This window comes from Ictidomys tridecemlineatus, chromosome 7, assembly GCF_052094955.1.
Source record: "Ictidomys tridecemlineatus isolate mIctTri1 chromosome 7, mIctTri1.hap1, whole genome shotgun sequence".
Taxonomy (NCBI): Eukaryota; Metazoa; Chordata; class Mammalia; order Rodentia; family Sciuridae; genus Ictidomys; species Ictidomys tridecemlineatus.
In genome coordinates, this window is record NC_135483.1 from 150,264,751 (window position 1) to 150,288,945 (window position 24,195).

The following is a 24,195-nucleotide window of genomic DNA, read 5'->3' on the forward strand; positions in this document are numbered from 1 at the left end:
AGTGAAATTCGTTGTTGCATATTTGTAAACGCACATGATATAACGATTTAATTTGATCAGTATTGTTCCTCAGTATTTTCCCTTTATCCCTGTGTCTCTCTCAGGGTTTGATTAAAGCTTGAGAAAAACCACTGTTCAATATGGCTGGTGGGTAGGACTGAGCAGGCATTCCTCTCCAGATTTAGAGGTTCTTGTCTCTTTTTAAAGTGGATTTTAATAGTGTCAGGTTGACCAGAAGATTTATAAATGTATAGATGTGTAAAAGTATGATCCCTGAATGCTGTGAGCCTGGCAAGTCTGTTTGTGTAAACAACCTTTGGATTTTCCAGTGTCAACGCTCAGTGTTTGTCTTGGGGTTAGGAACAGACAATGACATGACTTTCACTGTTGTATCTCCATATGCCAGTACCAGGGCAGAGAAACACTTGGTAAGACTGAGATGGCAATTGAACTCTGTTAGTTCTACAATATCAAGTGCTTTCTAGTGGACCCTCAAGGCCTTGAATGGGGGTGCGTTGACATTTGTCATTGTGTGCTAGATGGAGCTTTTTCTGTCATTTTGAGAGGTAGCTTTCAATTCTTACCTATTTTCCTTGGAGCTTAGAATTAGGGCCTATTTCCAAATATAGCCAGCAGATGGAGCAATTTACTTTATTTATACTCTTCATTTCAAATGAAAAGAATTTTGAGATCACCCTCATATATATATATATATAATCAAAGGTAAAATTTTAGTGTATGTTTCAAAACAACATATTAAACATGATTTATTTCATTTTCAAAAAGCAGTATTGTGAGGTTTAAAATTCAGACTTGCATTTTATTAGCTTTATAGAACTAAGAGGAAGACATGAGTTTCATTAGTTTTCTTATGGAATTCATAATCACACATCCTATAAGGTGAGAGTGAAGCTGGTTCTGATTTGCCATAGAATTCAGCAATTCTTAAGTCGCTTTGATAACAATTTAAAAATCCTGATTTGAATAACTGACTCTTAACAGAAATCTCAAGTTGAAAAATTTATTTATGGAATCATTTCAGCTATTAGACTATCCATCCTATCTCTTGTCAATAGAGGATGGTTTCCCATAGGAGATAACTAATAACTTCACAGAATTTTGGGATGTAATAGAATGTTATTGTCCCCTGGAGGTCATACTTGCCAACCAAAGGGTAATAACTTTTATTACAAGCTTGAAATAGTCTATAAATGTTTCATTAAACCCTTAAAAATGTGCAGTTATTAATTCTCCACCCTCTTTTTTTTTATTTCTGGCTACCACACTGAGATGGATGAAGTGTTCCAGGAAACCTGGATAAAATGTGATTGTGCTCAATTTATCACCTGAAATATTTCCTAGTAGGATTATCTGAATGTATGTGGATATTAGTAAAAATCTACTCAGGAAATTTTATTATTATTTTAAATGCTGGGCTCAGCATATAAGTTCTGTCTTAATCATTCCCTTTTGTAACATGTTCCTGATTCTTGACCTGCTTTAGGCAGCAGGTGAAGTAGGGGGAGGGAAGATTCTGCATTTTCTGGCTATTTTAGTCGATTCAAAAGCATTTATGAAGCATCTCTCTGTGCAGGGCTCTGGCATGGTGCTGAGTTGATTGAGTTTAAAAAGACATAGACCATGTCCTTGAGGCAGAGAAGCTGCCAATCGCTGACTCCAGGGAGAAGTGTATTTTTTTTTCTTCAGTATGGGCAAAGTTGCCATGGAACAGGTTATGTGTAGGTTTGAACAGGTAGGGGGTGCCCCAATCCCTATAATTATAGGAAACTGACAAAAATTTTACTTGCAAGGAAACAAGAGTTTAAATTCTTGGGAAATCAGAATTAGAGAATACTTAAAAACAAAATATAGTTTTGACTTTCAAGTTAACATTGTAACTAACAAAATATTGCAAAATCGAAGTCCCTTTAGGGCTCAATTTAATGGATAGAGAAGAGAATTTGAAAAGGTAATAAAACAGATTCTCACACAAAAAGTGCTTGGATTTTTGCATCTGAATAATACTCTGCATTACCATACACAGTATCTTTTCTCTTCTTTAACCAAGTAAAAGGAATTCAGCTCTCTACTTCTTCTTAGCATCATACCCATATGTCACCTGTAAGACACATGCATAAGCAATGAGAATAAGTATATTTTGTGAATGACCCATTAAATTGAAGGAATTGTTCTAGGTTCTTTGACTGTAAGGATCAGGGACCCACTCAACTGATTTAAGAAAAAAGAGATTATTTTAAAAAGAGGGAACTTCATGGATAGGAAATACAAGAACAATAGCTAGGTTTTATAACAAATGTCAGGATACTATTTTCTTTCTCTTTTTCTTATATAAGTTACTTTTAACAAGTGGTTCAAGGTGAATTTGAAGAGGTCAGGTGCTCTTGGCCAAAGCTGGATCAGTAAGGCCTTGAGGTCACGATATGGGATAATACTGTGGCCATATGTGAACAATATGACAAGAAGGAATAAAGCCCTCAATTGAACCAGGCTGATTGGATTCTCTCTCAAGAATCTGACCTGAGACACCAGTTAGTTTGTGGCTGGCTTTTGGAACACTCATAATAATATCTAATATTTGTGAACACTTTGCTGTGTATCAGCTATTGTCCTAAACTTTCCTCATATTCTCACATGTTAAGTGTCACAGTGATATGATGTGGGTCAATGTCACCCGTGTTTTACAGAGAAAGAAATTAAAGTACTACTGAAAAGTAAAATAGCAAATGTAAGTCGACAAAGACTGCAGGAGAGCTGGTACTGGAACTCAGGCAATCTGATTCTAGAGCCACCATGGGATGCTCCTTCGATGTGTCAGCCAAAGCCACACGAGATCAAAATGATAAAGGTGGGGGATGCCGAATTAGAGAGTGAGCAAAAGAAGCAAGTGTTCAGAGAGCAGCCCAGAGCAGTTGTTCATAGCAGTTACACCAGTACTCACACTGAACAAGACCTAGTACTCAGCAGGTGCTCACTAAATAGGTCCTGAGTACTGAAACAGATATTTTCAGCAGGATCTTTGGATAAGTCATATCCCCTGTGAGTGCCAGTCAGACAAGAGCCTCCAAATAATTTAATGCATCCATTTCATTAAAAAAATCCCTAAATTATACATACACAACATGGGTACATTCTCTTTTTTTTAAAATGTAAAACTCTACAGAGGATGAAGTTCCTTTGGGTCACCTTCTTCCCCTCTTTGTTTCTTCTCCTCTGCTCTCCAGGAAGCCTTCCAGACTTCATTGACATATCTGCATATATAGATGCTGTGAAAAATGTAAGTATTGTTTTGTATATTTTATAAATAGTGTGTTTTAGAGTTTCAGCCATATTTTTAAGATAAACTCACTATTATGAATTATTTTGTAATTCAGAATTTTGGATGTATCTTCTTATACATGAATTTCTATTCTGAGAAGTAGAAATGGTTCAGTATTTGGCTATACACCTTTTACTGTTGTAATAAATAGTGCCACGTTGCTTTTCACATTCTTGACATTATTATCAAACTTCTTGATTGTGGTGTGATGGATAAATAATTGAATCTCAATATCGTTTTAATTGGCATTTCTCTGGTTATCGGTGAGGTCCATCATCTCTTCATGTATTTGTAGGTTATTATCTAAATCACCTATGGATCTTTTCTCCAAGTGCACCTTCCCTGTCTTCTGGAATAATCCTGATATGGTATCCATGTTATAATAGAAATGGGTGTAGGGGGTCGACGAAAGTGAGTAAATCACTTTACCAGGTTATTCTAATAAGTATCTCCCTCAGTAACCCCCCCCCCAATATATAACTAGTTGAAGACAAAAACCAGCATTTGATGCAAAAACTACTGCCAATTTTAGTCCAAATTTTTAAAAATCACACTCAGCTATTTTGTTTTGCATTAATGATTCCTTTTCATGGATTCTCTAGAACACTGTTAATTCTTAGTATAACATATGAATATTTACTAGTGCTTTTTAGATAGAAACTATCTTCTTTTTTAATGTAAACTCTGTTCTGGGAGCTTTCTTCTTCTTCAATTAAAAACAAATAAATTGGGGCTGGGGATGTGGCTCAAGGGGTAGCACGCTCGCCTGGCATGCATGCGGCCCGGGTTTGATCCTCAGCACCATGTACAAACAAAGATGTTGTGTCCGCTGAAAACTAAAAAATAAACATTAAATTTTTTTTTTTCAAAAAGGGCTCAGTGGAAAATTAAAGGTTTTTAATAATGGCTCAGTGGTATTAATAGGAATAAATCCAGATATCTTTTCTTTTAAAAAGAAAAAAAAAGAGGGGTTCTGAAAAAGAACTGATGTAGACTCTTTTAATGCTGGAAACTCAAAGAACATTTGTACTTTCATCATTCATTTTAGTAGTTTAGAAAGTCAACTCTAATTTCATCCTGGATGTAGGAGTAAATTATATTAGGATTGGAAATAACAGATATCAAATAGGTAAAAAAAAAATCTATGGAGAAAATATGACAGATTTAACTTTAATTGAGCCTGTGAATTCCAACTTAACAGTTCAGCTATGCTTCCTAACAATGATTTGCTTAAAAATATTAGTTTATACTGATTAAACTGGAAACGAAGTTCTAAAGAAAAAAAAAAAAGGGCTCAGTGGTTGAGCACACCCCTGTGTTCAATCCCTAGTGCCAAAAAAGGGTGATTATGTACATTAAAAAAAACGAATAAATTAATGAACTAGTAATACAAACAAATTAAGAAGCTGGGAAGAGATGACCAATTTCTGACTAACTCATTTTCATTTTCCCCTTTTCTGGTATGAGGTGGTTGTTGGGACAGCTTTTTAGCTAGGTATCACATTTCTTAAAACCCTTTTGCATCTGGTGTGGCCATCTGTTAATCAGTCATCAACCACTAGTTAAGCAACTGTCCTCTTTCCCAGAGCTCATCAGACAGGAGGTGGTCATCTGTTACAAAAAGTAGCCAGTCATTGTTAAGGTGCTCCACATAAAAAACTCTGCTCAGATAGAGTTTTTCTGACCAACGTAATTCTACTGTACTGAGTGTTTGATTTGTAAGATATATACAGGAAATTGACATTTGGCTGTGGGGGCAGAAGTAATAAGAGACACATAGAGAGATCTAAGGTAGGAGACAAAGCTATGAATTAGCAGACACTATAAATGTAGAGGAAATTGGTGAGTAGTAAGTAGCAGAACAAGGACAAAGAGGACTGAGTCATCATAGCATATGTTCTACCACATCTTGCTGCTGAGGAGGCAGCAATTCAAGTCGGGCAATGTGTTGGAGTTCAGTGTCTGAGCAACATTCTGTCCCCTGTGAGGTACAGTTGAATGCTATGCAGTTTCTGTGTGATTCCTATTTCCTCTGCTTCCTTGTGTTTCATTATGATAAATCCATTTTCCTTGAGGTAGCCTGAGTGATTTTCCACCAAGCTTGCAGTCAGAAAAGGCTGACATATCTGTCCTTTTTAAGTTTTCATTAATTAGTATGTATTGTTTGGAATATAATTAAACATAAAAATATTATTATAAAAAGTAGGCATTGCCATTTTGATAGATTTTGGAAATATGATTATAAAATTAGGTATGCTTATTATTTTTTGGTCTCTAATTCTCTCAGCACACATTTATTATTTGCTATTTGACAGATTGTTTTTTATTCACAGAAGAGAAAAGACAATGGGAATCAAGATTACATTTGAGTCATTCATTTTTCAAAGTTCAGTTAGTTTCTCAATATACTTCTTATTTATTATGTTTATGCTTGATTTTGGTTTATCCATAAGTATGTCTGGATTTGTCTTAGGTTGGGTCCTCTAGAGGCTGAAGTTATAACATGCTCTCCTGTATTCTCCTGGTACGTATTAGCCATGTTATGCGGGCCTTTCAGTAAATCATCCTTTCCTTTCTTTAGGGACATTCTGGATTTGCTTCCAGCTATTACTGTTGACCAGAAGGGAAAAATTGGTCAACCCTTGAAGAGGGTATTGTTTTGTGAAGCATCTTCCTCAGCTGAGGCCTCTGCATGATCTTTAGGTAATTCAATGGGTCTGCCATCTCCTAACATAACTCTCCCATAGGCCCAGACGGTTATGGGGAATCAGAGAGTTCAGTGGATATTCCTACCCTTAGCCTCAGGGCTCCGCTGAACTCCTGACAATGTAGTAGACACTCTGGGGCTACATATTCAGCCTTATATGAAGTTTTTTACTCTTACATTTAGGTACAGGCCTGATCTTCAGCCTGGTCTGTCCTGTCACTGTTGGGGAGGAACGTCTCTGTAAACACTGCCCTGGGAGCCTTCTGACTCTCACATTTGGCCTTAAGAGTCTAATTGGCTGAATTGAGCCTGTCATTTTCTCTCTTCAGTGCATCAATAACCCTTAGCAACAACCAAACAAATCTCGCAGTCCTTGTAATTACTGTTTCTTCCATATTTCACAAATGCCAAAGACATCACAGAAGCCACTGAATCCCATCAACCTGTCATCCATTCCAAGTCACCACAGGTGAAATTCTTGGTAATTGCTGTGCTGCAGCATGCCAGAGACCCTCAATACTCACTGAACACCAGAGATGGAACCCTTCTTGCCATCTGGCTGGGGAGCCGTCCAACTTCAGGAACATATCCCAGGCACTGCTAGTTTCTCTTTCTTGGCCCAACCACTAATTCTGGTGGGATGCGGAGTGGATAGGCGGTAAGAAGTTAGAATCAGCTTGGCCTTGAGAGGACAAAGCAGGAGTAGGGTGGGAGTTAGAAGACAATAAGGAGCAGGGCTTGGGAGAGAACAAATCTCACCCTAATTAGCAGAGTGAGAACAGTCCATGAGTAAAGAGGGGGAGGAAGGAAGGGCCTGAGTGGATGAAAGTAGAATGCAAAATCCACTGGACTGCTGCTTTCCTGAGATGAGAGGAACAAAGGAAAGAAATAACACTAAGCTTGGCAATGGTAATAATATGAATAATAATAGCTAGTATTTATGGAGCCCTTTTTGTGCTATGTACTGTTCTAAATGCCATGAGCAGAAATTAGTTTTCATTTAATAACATCAGAAGACTGTTTTAAAAAGTTTTCTACCAGGACTTTGACATAATTCAGTATATTAAAATGGGAGAATAGGTCAAGTGTTAGAAAACATCATTTTCTTGCTATTAAGCCACATTTCCTTCTGTACTTTCTTAAAAGAGTTAGAATTTATATTTTTCATTTTTTTATAACCAGAAATTACAGAAAATCACTTTTGTAAAGTTCTTATTGTTTCAACATTTTCTCTCTACTATTATCCCTTTACTTTAATTTAATGGGCAGTCCTAAAAATAAAAGTTATCTTGTATATGGCACATCAAATATAGAATGTGAATGAAGAACTGTGAACATTTCTTTTCTGCAAAGCTCCTGCATTCGATGGCCCAGCAGGCAACGATTTATTGCAATTGTTGCTGCAGAGATCTTAAAAAAAAGGTGAGGCTTCACCCTGAGCAAAAAGGGCAAATTTAACAAGAAGCTATATAGTGTCTCACTACTGCAAATAAAGGGAGAAGGGTGCAAGAAATAATGTAATGGGACATGTGCAGTTTGAGAGGTCTTGGCGTATTCTGTCATGATGGGAGACCAAGCAGTATCTTGTAATTATCTATATTTCTATGTAGCTTCTTTTCGATAAAGCCTATTGTAGTTCCCTGTTATATATCCACTATTGAATGAATAATCTCATGATTGTTACAACTGAATTACTGCAAGTATGAAGCTATTTTTATTAATCAAAGCAGAGATTATAAGTAAGTTGTGGGCTTTGCTCCCCATCTTACCCAACAACATTATTCAGAAATTCTTGATTTTAGGGTGATAGAAGATTATAAAATTTTGCTGTGTAAAATGTTTTTTCTCTGTAAACAGCAGTGGTGACCATTTTTGAGTCATTGAGAAGAGAGGTTCAGCAGTAGCACTGAATTAATTTCATGTTACTTTAACATTTAATTTCATAATATAGTCACAGTGGGTTACTCCTTTCCTCATTAATATGATTAATAATTTGTAAAATAAGCCCACCCTTTGTACCAAAAATTTATCATAACTTAATATATAAGTCAACCAATATTGAATCATGTCTGAGGAGGTTGTTACTGAATACTTTTTTAGAAAAATGTTTCAACTACAGAATTGACTTCAGTTTTGGCATTTGATAAGGTTTTACTTTATTTTTATTTTTTAAATTTGTTTTTTTTAGATATACATGACAGTGCAGTATATTTTGACATAATATACATACATGGAGTATAGCTTATTTTAATTAGGATCCTATTCTTTTAGTTGTATGTGATGTGAAGTTTCACTGGTCATATATTCATATATGAACATAGGAAAGTTATTCATTTATTTAATCCATACATGAAAAACTGCCATAAGCAATTGTATGAGGGAAATAATTCAGCACAACTTGAATTTGTGTTCTCAGATCTATTGATAAGCAGAACTCAGGCATGGACTATATTGTAAAGAAAACTTGCACATCTGCTGGTAGGCATTTTTCTTTACAACAGGTAGGAGCATTGACAAAAAGACTAGAGATCATGAAAATAAGATAGATAACACCGAGTTATTTCCAAGTGTGTTTGTTGTTCTCTTTTAGACAACTATTTAGAGTTAATCAATGGGGATGTTACTTAACTATATACATTTAACATTATCATCATGCTATTTTCTTTGAATTTAATGGTTTGATGTTAGTATATGAAAGGCATCTTTTAATGAGATAAATGATTGAGGAATATATTAGTCAATGCTCTCTTGGTTGCAAATGGCAAAAAACTCACTTAAAATAGTTAAGTGATCCTAGGAATATGGCAATAGTGAAGACATTGTTGTGAATTTGTCTAAATTCCTGCATAAAAATAGAGGATTTAGATAACAAAGTGAATCTATTGATAATATTTAATACAAAAATGGTAGACAAGCTATCTTCAGAAATACCAATGACAGTATGTGAGAGTCAACTACTTGATCCTAGGCCTGCAAAGTACCAATATCTTTATGGGAGAAAGCAATAGAGCATCTGGCAGTGAAGAACAGGGGAGCCAAAATCCCACAGGGGTTCACTATGACTCCATAGTGAGGACAACTAGAGATCACAAAGATGATGAGAGGACTGTGCTTAATCCAGTAAGGGGCAATGAACATGATTCATGGTGTGTATTGAAGGATCTGGGACAGTCCACTCCCTACATTCATTGCAAATATTCTCTTACAGGATAGGGCCCTACTTTGAGGAGAAATTGTTTGGAATAGCATAAGAACAAGCCAAGCAGGATGGAAACAGCTGAAACAGGAACAAAGGTCTATCAGGAGGCGGAAAAGAAGAACAGAACCAGGAAGGGAGAGAAAGGAAGCCACCACATTTCTGAATATTACAAAGAAATCACAGAAGGACCTCTGGGAAGCTGGAAGAGAACCTGAAGCTTCCTTCTCCTAAACATTCAGGAAAAGTAGTTTCACATAAGAAGCAGGAGCCCAAGAGAATTGAGGTCAGATTTCATGTAAAGTTAACTAGAAGAAAAAAGAATATCAGAGTCACTTTTTTTTTTCCCCCAAAACAAAAGCACATCAGAATGATCTAGTCACAGAATAGAGTAAAACAGTGTTATGACTTGAATACGGTTGGTGTCCCCTTAGGTTCCATTGTGATTGAACACTTGGTTCCCACAGTGGTGCTCTGGGGAGGTGGTGGAAACTCTGGGAGGTGAGGCCGAGTAGGAGGTCCTTTGGGTTTTGAGGACGTGCCCTTGTAAGGAATAGTAGGGTCCCAGTCTCTCTCCTTCTCCCTGACTTCCTATTTGGCAAAGTAAGCTCTTCCACACATCTGTGCCTCGGCATGCATGACATGATGCAGCCAAGAACCGAGCCCATGCGGGAATCATGCCCTTGAGCCTCCCAAACTATGAGCGACTTCAGTTTCTTCACTTTAAGTATAGTAAACCACCGCAGATATTTCCCTGTACTAATGCAAAGCTAATGCAAACCATAGCTGTCTACTTCAAAAGACAACATCAAGAAAAAGAAAAAAGACATGAAAGGATGAAAGAATCAAAATAAGAAAAACTCAGAAATGAAGCGGTGTGATGACAAAATATGTAAAAATTAGAAATGAAAGATTTTTAAAAAAATTTTCATAAATTAACACTAAACTGGAAGGAACACAAAAGCAAGTAAACATAATGGATAATAACTTAAGGAAATGGGGTTTAAAGGAGGAAAATTTTAAAAATGTAAAAGAAAGAAGTCGAAGCGACAGGTACTGCAAATGAGGAAAGGAGATCTGACATAGGGATAAAAGGAGTCTCTAAGTAAGAAAAGTACATGATCTTTAACATTATTAAAAACTATAATTGTAAGGCTGGGGTTGTGGCTCAGCGGTAGAGCACTCGCCTAGCACACATGAGGCTCTGGGTTCAATTCACAGTACCACATAACAATAAATAAATAAAATAAAGGTATTTTGTCCGACTACAACCAAAAAATATTAAAAGAACTATAATTCTAGAAAACTTCTGAAATAAAAAAAGTTAAAAAATATTTGATACTACATATTGAAAGCAACTGTTATACCTGAGGATACTGACTCCCAAACAACAAGTATCAAGACAGTAAAATTATCTAGTAAAATTATTAAAATTCAAAGAAAATTTTATGCTTTGAAGCTAAAACAACAGGAAAAAAGAGGAAAAACTTAGATTATCATCACACTTTTCAATAGTAATGCTTTACATTACAGATAATGGGGTAACATATTTAAGATAGCCAAGGAAAAAAATGTGAGTTAGGGATTTTATATTGAGAAAAACTGACTTTTAGTGAAAAGGTAAAAACTATAATTAGCATGTAAGAACTCAGAGGATATATTACCCATTAATCCTTCTTGAAGATTTTACTAGAGAATGAAATTTAGAAACCAAAAGGAGAAACACTGACATAAGAATGGTTGATGAGGATCAAATTTGATTTTTACTTGTAGAACTAATACAAATGAGAGTTAGAGGGAAAAAGTCCAACTTGTATCAGGTGTATGCCCTCACACTATAGATATATCACACCCATGAAGATAAATGGAAGAAGGGGGAGAACATATACAGAAAAATTTTAATAGTCTTAGCAATTATCACAGTGGTTTTAGCATTTTAAGACTATTCTGTGTTTAACATAGGAGAAAGTAAATGAGTAATTATGGTATATTCTAATTCCATTATACTCAGTGTTCTTTTTTTTAATTAGTTCTTCAAAACATTATAAAGCTCTTGACATATCATATTTCATACATTAGATTCAAGTGGGTTATGAACTTCCATTTTTACCCCAAATACAGATTGCAGAATCACATCGGTTACACATCCACATTTTTACATAATGCCATATTAGTAACTGTTGTATTCTGCTACCTTTCCTATCCTCTACTATCCCCCCTCCCCTACCTCCCATCTTCTCTCTCTACCCCATCTACTGTAATTTATTTCTCTCCTTGTTTTTTTTTCCCATTCCCCTCACAACCTCTTATATGTAATTTTGTGTAACTATGAGGGTCTCCTTCCATTTCCATGCAATTTCCCTTTTCTCTCCCTTTCCCTCCCACCTCATGTCTCTGTTTAATGTTAATCTTTTCCTCCAGCTCTTCCTCCCTGCTCTGTTCTTAGTTGCTCTCATTATATCAAAGAAGACATTTGGCATTTGTTTTTTAGGGATTGGCTAGCTTCACTTAGCATAATCTGCTCTAGTGCCATCTATTTCCCTGCAAATTCCATGATTTTGTCATTTTTTAGTGCTGCATAGTACTCCATTGTGTATAAATGCCACATTTTTTTTTTTTTTATCCATTCATCTATTGAAGGGCATCTGGGTTGGTTCCACAGTCTAGCTATTGTGAATTGTGCTGCTATGAACATTGATGTGGCAGTATCCCTGTAGTACACTCTTTTAAGGTCTTCAGGGAATAGTCAGAGAAGGGCAGTAGCTGGATCAAATGGTGGTTCCATTCCCAGCTTTCCCAGGAATCTCCATACTGCTTTCCAAATTGGCCACACCAATTTTCAGTCCCACCAGCAATGTACAAGAGTACCCTTTTCCCCACATCCTCGCCAGCACTTGTTGTTGTTTGACTTCAGAATGGCTGCCAATCTAACTGAAGTGAGATGGTATCTTAGGGTGGTTTTGATTTGCATTTCTCTGACTGCTAGAGGTGGTGAACATTTTTTCATGTACTTGTTGATTGATTGTATGTCCTCTGAGAAGTGTCTGTTCAGGTCCTTGGCCCATTTGTTGATTGGGTTATTTGTTATCTTATTGTCTAATTTTTTGAGTTCTTTGTATACTCTGGATATTAGGGCTCTATCTGAAGTGTGAGGAGTAGAAATTTGTTCCCATGATGTAGGCTCCCTATTTACCTCTCTTATTGTTTCTCTTGCTGAGAAAAAACTTTTTAGTTTAAGTAAGTCCCATTTGTTGATTCTTGTTATTAACTCTTATGCTATGGGTGTCCTATTAAGGAATTTGGAGCCCAACCCCACAATATGTAGATCGGAGCCAACTTTTTCTTCTATCAGATGCAGAGTCTCTGATTTGATATCAAGCTCATTGATCCATTTTGAGTTAACTTTTGTGCATGGTGAGAGGAGGGGATTCAGTTTCATTTTGTTGCATATGGATTTCCAGTTTTCCCTGCACCATTTGTTGAAGATGCTATCCTTCCTCCATTGCATGCTTTTAGCCCCTTTATCAAATATAAGATAGTTGTAACTTTGTGGATTAGTCTCTGTGTCCTCTATTCTGTACCATTGGTCTACCCGCCTGTTTTGGTACCAATACCATGCTGTTTTTGTTACTATTGCTCTGTAATATAGTTTGAAATCTGGTATCGCTATACCTCCTGATTCACACTTCCTGCTTAGAGTTTCTTTTGCTATTCTGGGTCTTTTATTTTTCCATATGAATTTCATGATTGCTTTATCTATTTCTACAAGAAATGCCATTGGGATTTTGATTGGCATTGCATTAAACCTATAGAGAACTTTTGGTAATATCGCCAGTTTGATGATGTTAGTTCTGCCTATCCATGAACAGGGTATATTTTTCCATCTTCTAAGATCTTCTTCTATTTCTCTCTTTAGGGTTCTGTAGTTTTCATTGTATAAGTCTTTCACCTCTTTTGTTAGGTTGATTCCCAAGTGTTTTATTTTTTTTGAGGATATTGTGAATGAAGTGTTTTTCCTCATTTCCGTTTTAGAAGTTTTGTAGCTGATATAAAGGAATGACTTTGATTTATGTGTGTTGATTTTATATCCTGCCACTTTGCTGAATTCATTTATTAGTTCTAGTAGTTTCTTTGTAGACCCTTTTGGGTCTTCTAGGTATAGAATCATGTCTGCTGCAAATAGTGACAATTTAAGTTCTTCTTTTCCTATTTTTATGCCTTTAATTTCTTTTGTCTGTCTAATTGCTCTGGCCAGTGTTTCGATAACTATATTGAATAGAAGTGGTGATACAGGGCATCCTGGTCTTGTTCAAGATTTTAGAGAGAATGTCTTCAATTTTTCTCCATTCAGAATGATGCTAGCCTGAGGCTTAGCATAGATAGCTTTTACAATGTTGAGGTAAGTTCCTGTTATCCCTAGTTTTTCTAATGTTTTGAACATAAAGGGATGCTGTACTTTGTCGAATGCTTTTTCTGCGTCTATCGAGATGATCATATGGTTCTTATCTTTAAGTCTATTGATGTGGTGAATAACATTTATTGATTTCCGTATATTGAACCATCCTTGCATCCCAGGGATGAATCCTACTTGATCATGGTGCACAATTTTTTTGATGTGTTTTTGTATCCGATTCGCCAGAATTTTATTGAGGATTTGCATCTAGGTTCATTAGAGATATTGGTCTGTAGTTTTCTTTCTTTGAGGTGTCATTGTCTGGTTTCAGAATCAGGGTGATGTTGGCCTCATAGAATGAATTTGGCAGAGCTCCCTCTTTTTCTATTTCCTGAAATAACTTGAAAAGTATTGGTATTAATTCTTCTTTAAAGGTTTTGTAAAATTCCGCTGTATACCCATCCGGTCCTGGGCTTTTCTTGGTTGGTAGTCTTTTGATTACTTCTTCTATTTTATCCATTGATATTGGTCTGTTCAAATTGTGTGTATCCTCCTGACTCAGTCTGGGCAAATCAAATGACTTAAGAAATTTATCAATGTCTTCACTATCTTCTATTTTATTGGAATATAGGTTTTCAAAATAATTCCTAATTATCTTCTGTATTTCTGTAGTATCTGTTGTGATGTTGCCTTTTTCATCCCATATGTTAGTAATTTGAGTTCTCTCTCTTCTTCTCTTCGTTAGCATGGCTAAGGGTCTGTTGATCTTATTTATGTTTTTAAAGAACCAACTTTTAGTTTTGTCAATTTTTTCAATAGTTTCTTTTGTTTCCATTTCATTGATTTCCGCTTTGATTTTAATTATTTCTTGCCTTCTGCTACATTTGCTGTTGTTTTGCTGTTCCTTTTCTAGGGCTTTGAGATGAAGTGTGAGCTCATTTATTTGTTGGTCTTTTCTTTTTTTGAGGAATGACCTCCAGGCGATAAATTTTCCTGTTAAAACTGCTTTCATTGTGTCCCATAGATTCCGATATGTTGTGTCTGTATTTTCATTTATCTCTAAGAATTTCTTAATTTCCTCCTTTATGTCATCTGTAACCCATTGATCATTCAGTAACATATTGTTCATTTTCCATGTGATGAAGGATTTTTCTTTTCTTCTTTTATCATTGATTTCCATTTTCATTCCATTATGATCAGATAAAATGCATGGTATTATCTCCACCCCTTTATATTTACTGAGGGTTGCCCTATGGCATAATATATGGTCTATTTTTTAGAAGGATCCATGTGCTGCTGAGAAAAAAGTATATCCACTTGATGATGGTTGATATATTCTATATATGTCAGTTAAGTCTAGGTTATTGATTGTGGTATTGAGTTCTATAATTTCTTTATTCAACTTTTGTTTGGAGGATCTGTCCAATGGTGAGAGAGGTGTGTTGAAGCCACCCATAATTATTGTGTTGTGGTCTATTTGATTCTTGAACTTGGGGAGAATTTGTTTTATGAACGTCGCAGCACCATTATTTGGTGCACAAATATTGATAATTGTTATGCCTTGTTGGTGAATGGTTCCTTTTAACAGTATATAATGTCCTTCCTTATCCCTTTTGATTAACTTAGTCTTGAAGTCAATTTTATTCGATATGAGGATGGCTACCCCTGCTTGCTTACAAGGACCACGTGCGTGGTATATTTTTTCCCAACCTTTCACCTTCAGCCTGTGTATGTCTTTTCCAATCAGATGTGTCTCCTGGAGGCAGCATATTGTTGGATTTGTTTTTTTAATCCATGTTAGCAGCCTATGTCGCTTTATTGGAGAGTTTAAGCCATTAACATTTAGAGTTACTATTGATATATGGTTTGTACTTCCAGCCATGTTTGATTATTTATCTTTTTTTTAAATTTAGTTTGTTTCTCCATGATTAGCTTATACTCAGTGTTCTTGAAAACCAGAGTACTGTATGTGGATGAGGACATACATTTGAGTTTAGAAAAGATTAAATTAAAAAAAACAAAAACTCTGTAGCCATGAATTTGAATTGAAGTTTCAGCCTAAATTCTTGAATATAGAGAAAGGCTACTTTATAAGATATAGAAACACTGGCTAGCTCTATAGCAAATCACACTCCTAATGCTGAAGATGTCATCTTGAGTCCAGGGTTTCTCCAAAGAATGCTCTCAAGATGAGGCTGCTTATATCACAATAGAGAAAGCTAGACATTGTTTCACCTGATATATTACTTGATATAAGAAAACCCATACCACCTATGTCTTGCCAAAGGCATTGAAACTGAAAATCAGATCTTTAGATCCAGATACCAATTTGTTAGAAATTGGAAATACAGAGCAGGAAATATGAAGGACAGAGGAACATGCTCAACTGTACCACACATGTATAGTCAACAAATTCCAGACAGGAAACTAGACAGGTAAAGTATCTTGAGTTCTTCACAGATCAATTGTAAAGGAAGAAAATAAGGAAGTGGGCATAATACAAGACTTAAATTATAATAAAATGTAATGAACATGAATACAGTGGCTTTGGATGCACATTTGGATGCAAAACTACAAATAATCATGAAGAATTTACTTCTATAAAAGGATAATGTTTACTTTCTTGGGCTCAGAGGGAAGGTTTGAAATACAGGTAGGGTACATGGAGGGACTTCTGGGATCACTGGCAATGTTTTGTTTCTTAAGTGGTGATTTGAAAGTAGTATTTTCTGTATTGATATTGTATAGTAAATGGTTAAAATTTAAGGAAAAAGGATTTTTCCCCCTGTTACAACTAAAAAATCCAAGCGTAGGCTCCAGGCATGGCTGGCTCTAAGGGCTCAAATGATTACACCAGGATGCATCTCTTGGCTTTCTTTACAGCTGCTCCTGCCTTTAGGTTCCATGTTAGTCATTCAATGTGGAGGGATGGTGGACCCTAACAACTCTAAGCTTATGTGATCTCTAAAGCTGGCAGATCCAAAAAAGACTTGGGTGTAATCAACCACACTTAAACTTATGGATAAAAACAGGAGTGGGGGGGCCAGGGTTGTGACTCAGTGGTAGAGCGCTAGCCTAGGATGTGTGAGGCCCTGGGTTCCATCCCAGCACCATATAAAAATAAACAAATAAAATATAGGTATTTTGTCCATCCACAACTTATATACACACACACACACACACACACACACACACACACACACACACACATTTAATATACATATATTAAAAAAAAGGAGTGGGAGAGTGAAAATGAGAAAAATTAAGTTTATTGATAGATATGGTTAAAAAGCCCAGGTGTTATCAACATATTGTATAGTAAATGATTAAAATATCAACATGAAATAATTGAGTCAAGTGCTAGAAAGCATTAGGAGTAATCACAACTTGGTGCCTACTACACTTAACCAGTTGAATGTATATTCAGCTGTGAAGGGAACACATAAAATTAACAGACAGTGTAACTTGAGATATAATTAGTACTTAGTTCTTTGGGAGTGCAACCCCTTGGAAAGGAAATCTATTTTTTGACTTTTGCATCTTTTCAGGAAATATGCATTGTGTGTAAAAGTAAGGTGATTTCTATTAAATAAAAAATGTTGGAGGAAAGTTTATGATGATAAGTACATAAATTACTCCTAAATGCAATATTTGTCTTTAACTTATTTCTCCTAATTGAAATTTTGTATACTTTAAGAAAGTAACTTCTCCTTGATACTCTCCCTCACTCCCCAAATCCCCAGCCTATGGTAACCACCATTCTACTCCACTTGTATGAATTTGTGACTTTTAAAAATTCCACATATAAGTGAGATCATGTAATATTTGTCTCTCTCTGCCTCACTTATTTCATATAATGTCGTCAAGGTTTATTCAGGTTGTCACAAATGACTGGTTTTCTTCTTTCTTCAGGTTGAATAAGATTCCATTATATGTACACACCACATTTTCTTCATCCATTTATCCTTAGATGGCCCTTTGACTCCATAGTGAATATGCAGCAATGAACACAGGAACACATGTCTTTTTGACAGAGGAGCTACATTATTATCACCACTTCACAAGTGGGGAATCTGAAGCACAAGGAGGTGATTGTTCAAGGATATAGAGTTCAGAAGTGGGAGAACCAGGGATTACATGCCAAATTTAGAGAGTTTTTTTTTAAAAAGTAACTACTTCACTATTTGTTTAAGACAATAATAGTCATCAGATGAACATATATGTATTTCATACTGACCTAAACTTTGGCCTCTCAAAATTCTGTCTTCATTCTTCACAGGAAAATGCACTTTGATTTGTATTTTTGAACTTGTTTTGATGGGGACTTGATGCAGAGCCATGAGCAGAAGAGGAGCAGGAACAGAACCTCCATTGTATAAAGATATTTCAAGAAATAATAAATCCTATTCTGTTCATATCAACTGTGAAGTTTTTCAAAGAGGGGCTGTTAACATTTAAGTGCCAGCTTGATTATACAACTATGTATGTATTTGGTAAGATTCAGTATTTACAAATACATATTAAGGGAAACTTATTTCATGTGCATATCGAATACCCAAAGAAACAGAACCTTCATAGGCAGTTAACTTATTTTGTTCTTTTTGTTCATGACATTTAAGTGAATTTTGAGGAAAAACAGCTCTCGCATGAGAGCCCAGCATTACAATATAAATATACTAATTTGGATGATGTACAAATAAGTACTCTTGGTTGCATGAGGCAGAAGCCTAATTAAGTTCATAGTTAAAGATGCTTTTTGAGAGAGGAAAGAGTCTGAGACATAGATAAAGAAGAAGGAAAAATCAAGGAGGGGAATGCAACAAATCTTTAGGAAAAAATATCATTTAAAGGGTCAGAACTTTTTTTTTTAACTCAGTACCATTCAGTTTATCTGCATCAGCATGTTTCCTTTCAGCAAATTGTATTATTTTCATCATTCCGGGCCATAGGGCTATTGATAGCTTCCAAAGTAAAATGTTAAAGATTCTAGCACTACAAAGGCATAAGGCATATCTCTAGGAAAGGGACTGGTTGGTCCAAATTGTGTCAGCTGCCAGCTCCTGGGGTAATCCACAATGGCCAGTAGTTCCTTCAGAAATCCTGCAGTTGTACTGTGAGTCTCTGTGAGCTGAGGGACAGTTACTAGAAGATGATGTTTGAAATAATCCTTTCAGAGGAATGGGGTAGTGCCAGAGAATAAAGAATTAGTGTTTTACTATAGAAATGGAAAATAAACACCAATCAATAAAGTATACATTGATAAAAACAACAACTACAAATCTAAATATGATTTTATGTTTTGTTATGGTATAAATTACATAAAATTCAACACTTAGATGTACAGTGTATGAATCTCACTTGTATAACAACCACTACAAACCAATATAGAATATTCCAGCACTACAAATAGTTCCCCTTTCCAGTTAATCTTTTGGATTCCCACAACATTTTTTTTTGTGGACCCATTGAAAAAAAATGTGTTTTTTGAGGGAGAAAAATGGGTCATGGAATGATATTAATTCCCATGGGTGTTAGGTGAAGTTTCCTGAAAGAAGGACAGTGTCAAAGACAGGAAGATTTTTTTCAGAGTAGCATAGCTATTCAATAACAAAGCAAGAAGGAAAACTGGGGACTGTATGGTTCCATAGCATCTGCTTACCTTTGCCTTATATTATGTATGGTAGGAGTCACATTTAGCATTCACTATAGATGGCTTCCACACATGCATCTTTATTTTCTTTAATTTATCCAAATCCAGTGAATTCTGCTATTATTCATTCCATTGTGTGTAGTGAATTTTTATGTAGAGAATGAATGGATTGGTTCAAATGGAAGTATGAGCTGCCTTATAGGTAGACAGAACTAGATTCATGTGGATAGAAAAGCAGCTCTCAAGGAGGCTTTGTTCAAGAAATGCAGGCAATGGGAAAGTGAGCATTGGTCCTTGGCATTGCTGTATTCACAGGACACATGATTGACAGGACCAGCTTCAGGGTGGACAACTCATGATTATAAGAACCCCATCCTCAATAGTCCTTCCCTTTTTAGGAGTGGAGCTGTGGGATAGCAAAGGAGAAGAGAGGAAGCTTCACTCTTCACACACACATACCAAACCTGTGCTGGACTATTTATCTTTTCTATTGGATTGTAAACACTTAAAGACAGAGCCTGCATCTTTTATATAATATTCAACATTTCATGTTATGATTATAATTAATATTTCGTATAATTCTACATATTCTGAAGTATCTTAGTAAATATTTATTTACTGAGTAACTGCTCTTTATCATATTGGAAGAGCTACTTAGGTCATGGATCTTTTTTCCTCCCTCTCTCCCTTCCTATCCTTTTCTTTTCTAAATTTTCTGTTTATAAGAGTTTTATGTTGTTTTAGGTCATGTTTTATAGAATTAACTTTGTACTTTTTTTTTGAGTTCTAGTAAAGGATAGCACTTTAAAAATCTTTTCCCCAGAGGTAGTAGTTATGTTATTTTTGAGTTCATCCTTTGATTCAAGTAAGTAGAATTGCCTTTAAGTAGGGCATTATTTCATATCTGCCAAAAGCATTGAAGTGTCTTAAAATTATAGCCCAGTAGACTCTCTTATCTGCTATTACACTAACGTTAATCCACGGAAAATCAGAGGGTTTCCATGTGTAAATTTTATTTTAAATGAAATTTTATTGAGCCCACCCCACCCAAAATTTATTGAACTGTGAAACACCATATGAGCCTGCCTCTCCTGGAAAGAAAAGAAAAACAGTGTTCTATGATTGAAAAGTTTATTCTATTTTTTTTGTATCTGATATATGTCCTATGTATTAGGGATCATGAATTACAGTATTTATTTATTTATTTATTCAGTACAGATACAAGGCGTTATTATCGCCGTTACATTGTATCCCTCTCCATCTCCTTGCTATTTATTAGGACCTTCTCATCTAGGTGAAAACTCAATATTCACCAAATGATTTTCTATAAATCAATAATATAAACAAAGAAAATAAGACAATCCAGTAAAAGAAGTTCAGGAAATTAACTCTCAGGGTATGTGTACAATATCATCTTGGAGAGGCAGGTTGATATAATGTTGCAGAATACTTAAATTTTTCAATATAAAAATAACTTGATCAATAATTTCTTTTCTAAAAAAATAAGTAGGGTCTGTATGAGCACAAAGAAAAATGTAAAGAATTCTTATTTTGGCCCTGGATTTGTATCAGAGGATAAGGAGAAGGCAAAGACCCACTTTCAAGTTTGGGCCTTGCGAGTTATTTAAGTCTTGATCTCTGTTAAGGGGAATTTCAGTCCAAGGGACTATTGCCCAGAAACTGAATGTTGTGCAGCCACTATTTGGGTCATGGCCTGTGTTTGTGGTTTCAATACATGGGTATAGAAAAAAAAAACTGGGAGAGATGGGAATGAGTCTTCTCATCAAACAATGAGGAAAAGGGGAGAAATAAGGGAAGGTGCAATGGAGGAGGAATTTCTGTCCTGGAGTACATTTCTCACTCTTACAATTAAGTTGTTAAAAAACAGTCCACTATTGGAATACTCGTCCATCATGCAGATGCATTCACTCATCCATATCATCTATTCATTTTATCCATTTTTCTTTTTCATTCACTCATCCAAATTCAGAGAAATTGCATGAAGCCTTTTGATTGTTAATCCCTAGAATTAGTTGTCATCCCATATTGGTTATGTTCTGCTTTTCCCTTCTGGCAAAACTCAGGGACTTGGTTTCATTTCCTTTTCACATTTTAAAAATACATTTAAAAAATTACAAGAGAAATACATGTTAACACCATAGAGATATAGAATAATTCGAAACATATTGAAAAGAGATTAGGAAGAAAAAGTTACTGCAGCTTCACTACCTAAACAAACAAATAAACACCACTGTGAACATTTTTCTAATATCACATTTTTAGTAAGTTAACAAATTACAATCATACTAATTTCAAAAGGGCACAAATAAAAAAAATCACTAGTACATCAGCTTCTGCCTTATGCTCTGTATTCTTAGGATTCCATGTAAGGACTTATAGCTAAATTAAGCAGAAAAATAATTTATTAAAGACATTGCTGTGTAGCTCATGGAATGTCTTGGAGAGATGGCAAACCAGATTCGATGCTGCTCAGTTAGAAACAACACTCAATATGCTATAGTGCTGTTCTCTTAGAAATACTGCAATTGCCACCAGGTATAGGAGCTGCAAAATGTACCACTGAGATTGTCAGTATTAATTTTTTTGTTTTTTAATTTATAAATGTTTATTTTGCTTTACAGTTCCAAGATTGAGTGACCACACCTGGCTAGGGCCTTGTACACACAGCAGAAAAGCAGAGGAAAGCAGCTGCATGTAGAAGAGGCAAACTATGAGGGGCAACTTGCTTTGTAACAACCTGCTCTCATAGTAACTAATCCAGTCCCATGAGAATTAACCCAGTCCCAAGAGAAGGGAATTTATAACTCTTAAAGACCTAATCAACTCTTTTTTAAAATTTTAATTATGTATATATGACAGCAGAATGCATTTTGATTTATTGTACACAATTGCAGTGCAACTTTAAATCTCTATGGTTGTGCACAATAAATCTTCACATCTTGTGTATGTCAGTGCTAATTTTGATTACTGAATGTGTCTGCTCTCACTGAGACATATGAGGGGGATGTTTGCATTTGAATTGGAGATTTTCAAGGGTCATTCTGAGTGTCATAGCAAAATCATATGCCTGTGTCCTAACTGTGGAGAACCCTGGAAATGAATTTCTGGCTTGAGGAACTTTAAATAGTACTAGAGGGGACAGGAGTTTAGCTCCGTGGGAGAGTGCTTGCCTAGAATACATGAGGCCCTGAGTTCCATCCCAACAAAACAAAACAACAAAACAAAAATGTTAGTGACCCTAAAACATGAAAAGAGTCCTCTGAAGTTTCGCTATGGCTGTTCAATGATAATACACCTTTTCTCTTTTTTAAACTTGTAAACAAGATTAACGACAGCAAAATTCAAATGCTCCAACCCAACAATGCAATAAATTCCCTACAAAAGTAAGGCAATACAAAATCTCATTGGTTCTTGCATCCAGTTCCATGTCCAGTGTTTTTAACTTTCTCCTCTACTTTCATTCTGATTCTACCCTGATATTCTATAACATATGGGCTAAATTGTAAAATAAAATCAACAATATGCCTTATATAAAGGAATAGAAAAAAAATGAGAAGAAAATGAAGAAATTAATACTACAAGTATCACAAAGAATGCAAAGAAATTTGGGGCATTTCTGCAAAAGACTGTGGCCATGCTTTAATATTCTGATACTTCTTTCTTATGTTTTATTTTTTTTTATTGGCCACTAATAGGACTTATGCTTCTTTTTTTTAGTATTACCATGAAAATGCCTTTTTCATACTCAGAATCTGGAGATCATTCTGAATTGGTTTTTTCATTTTGTAGTTTTGTGACGCATGTAGATTTCTGCCTTTGAACATTCTGATATATTCCAGAAGATTTTGAAATGTCTACTCCCTTAAATTGCTCTGGTGTGTGACTATCTTCTACATATAAAAAAATAACTTTTACTTTTTTACTGCATCATGTAAATTCTTTGAAGGCAATTAGGGATCCAAGTTTAAGTTAAAATGAAATCTTGTTGTAGTGCTACTAATACAAAAAAAAAAAACAATTGAGAAAGAGAATCAGAGAACAGATGTATTCTAGAACACATATTGAAGCTATTTTAACTTATTTCTTCTAGGGATAATAGGCAAAATTTTCTTTGGAATTAAATTATAAAATCCATCCAATTTTAGACATGGGTAGCATGAATTTTATTAGAACACAAACCAGACAACTCAGGAGTCATAGCTCTGAAATTAATGAATATGGTGATGCCTCACCTGTCCTTACTTTTATTAAAACTTCCTTTCATAATAGAAAAATTCCTTTCATAATAGAAGAGCCTAAGGCTCATGTGTGCCAACTATTAAAATACAGACACTCTTCTCCCCATGAAAGTAAACTACTAAGGGCCACAAGGAAGATGAAAAGTCAAGAGCTTTTATATGTAGACCTTGATCACTCCATGTTTATGAAGGGAACTTTCAGCAGTTGAACTAAGTAAGGGTCATGGAGTTATGTCATGGTGCAGTGAAAAGAGGGAGGGCTCTACATTGAGAGTCCTGAACTTCCTTCTTGCCTCACAGTTTTATAGCTGTATTACCCTGGGCATGGTCTTTGCACTGAGCCCTGGGTTCTGTATTTATAAGACCCAGTCATCATATCTTTTTATTGGTGGGTCACAAACATGACACAAGGCAATCATGTAAAGTGCTAAGAAGAATGGAATGTTAGAAACCTGACACATACTTGGACAAAATAGTGATGGAATAACATTACTGCCTGGATCTTCATGTCATCTGTGGGTCTTACATCTCTATCTTCCAGAGCTATAATGATGATAAGAGAGATATAATGTCTGGACCATTGTATTTGACTTTCAATTAACAGTAGCTATTACTGAGTTGTTATATTCCAGATAACCTTCAGGAGAAGGAAA

The 24,195-nt window shown here is 35.5% G+C and overlaps 1 long non-coding RNA gene across 1 annotated transcript in view; it reads left to right on the forward strand.

The window, feature by feature from the left end:
• The first annotated feature begins 705 nt into the window (after positions 1-705).
• LOC110598090 (uncharacterized) overlaps positions 706-24,195 on the forward strand; it is a 310,760-nt gene continuing 287,270 nt past the window's right edge. The window contains exons 1-4 of the long non-coding RNA XR_013424189.1: positions 706-1,324; positions 3,243-3,295; positions 5,919-6,040; positions 9,253-9,526. This is a non-coding gene — a long non-coding RNA (uncharacterized LOC110598090). The remainder of the gene's footprint in view (positions 1,325-3,242; positions 3,296-5,918; positions 6,041-9,252; positions 9,527-24,195) is intronic.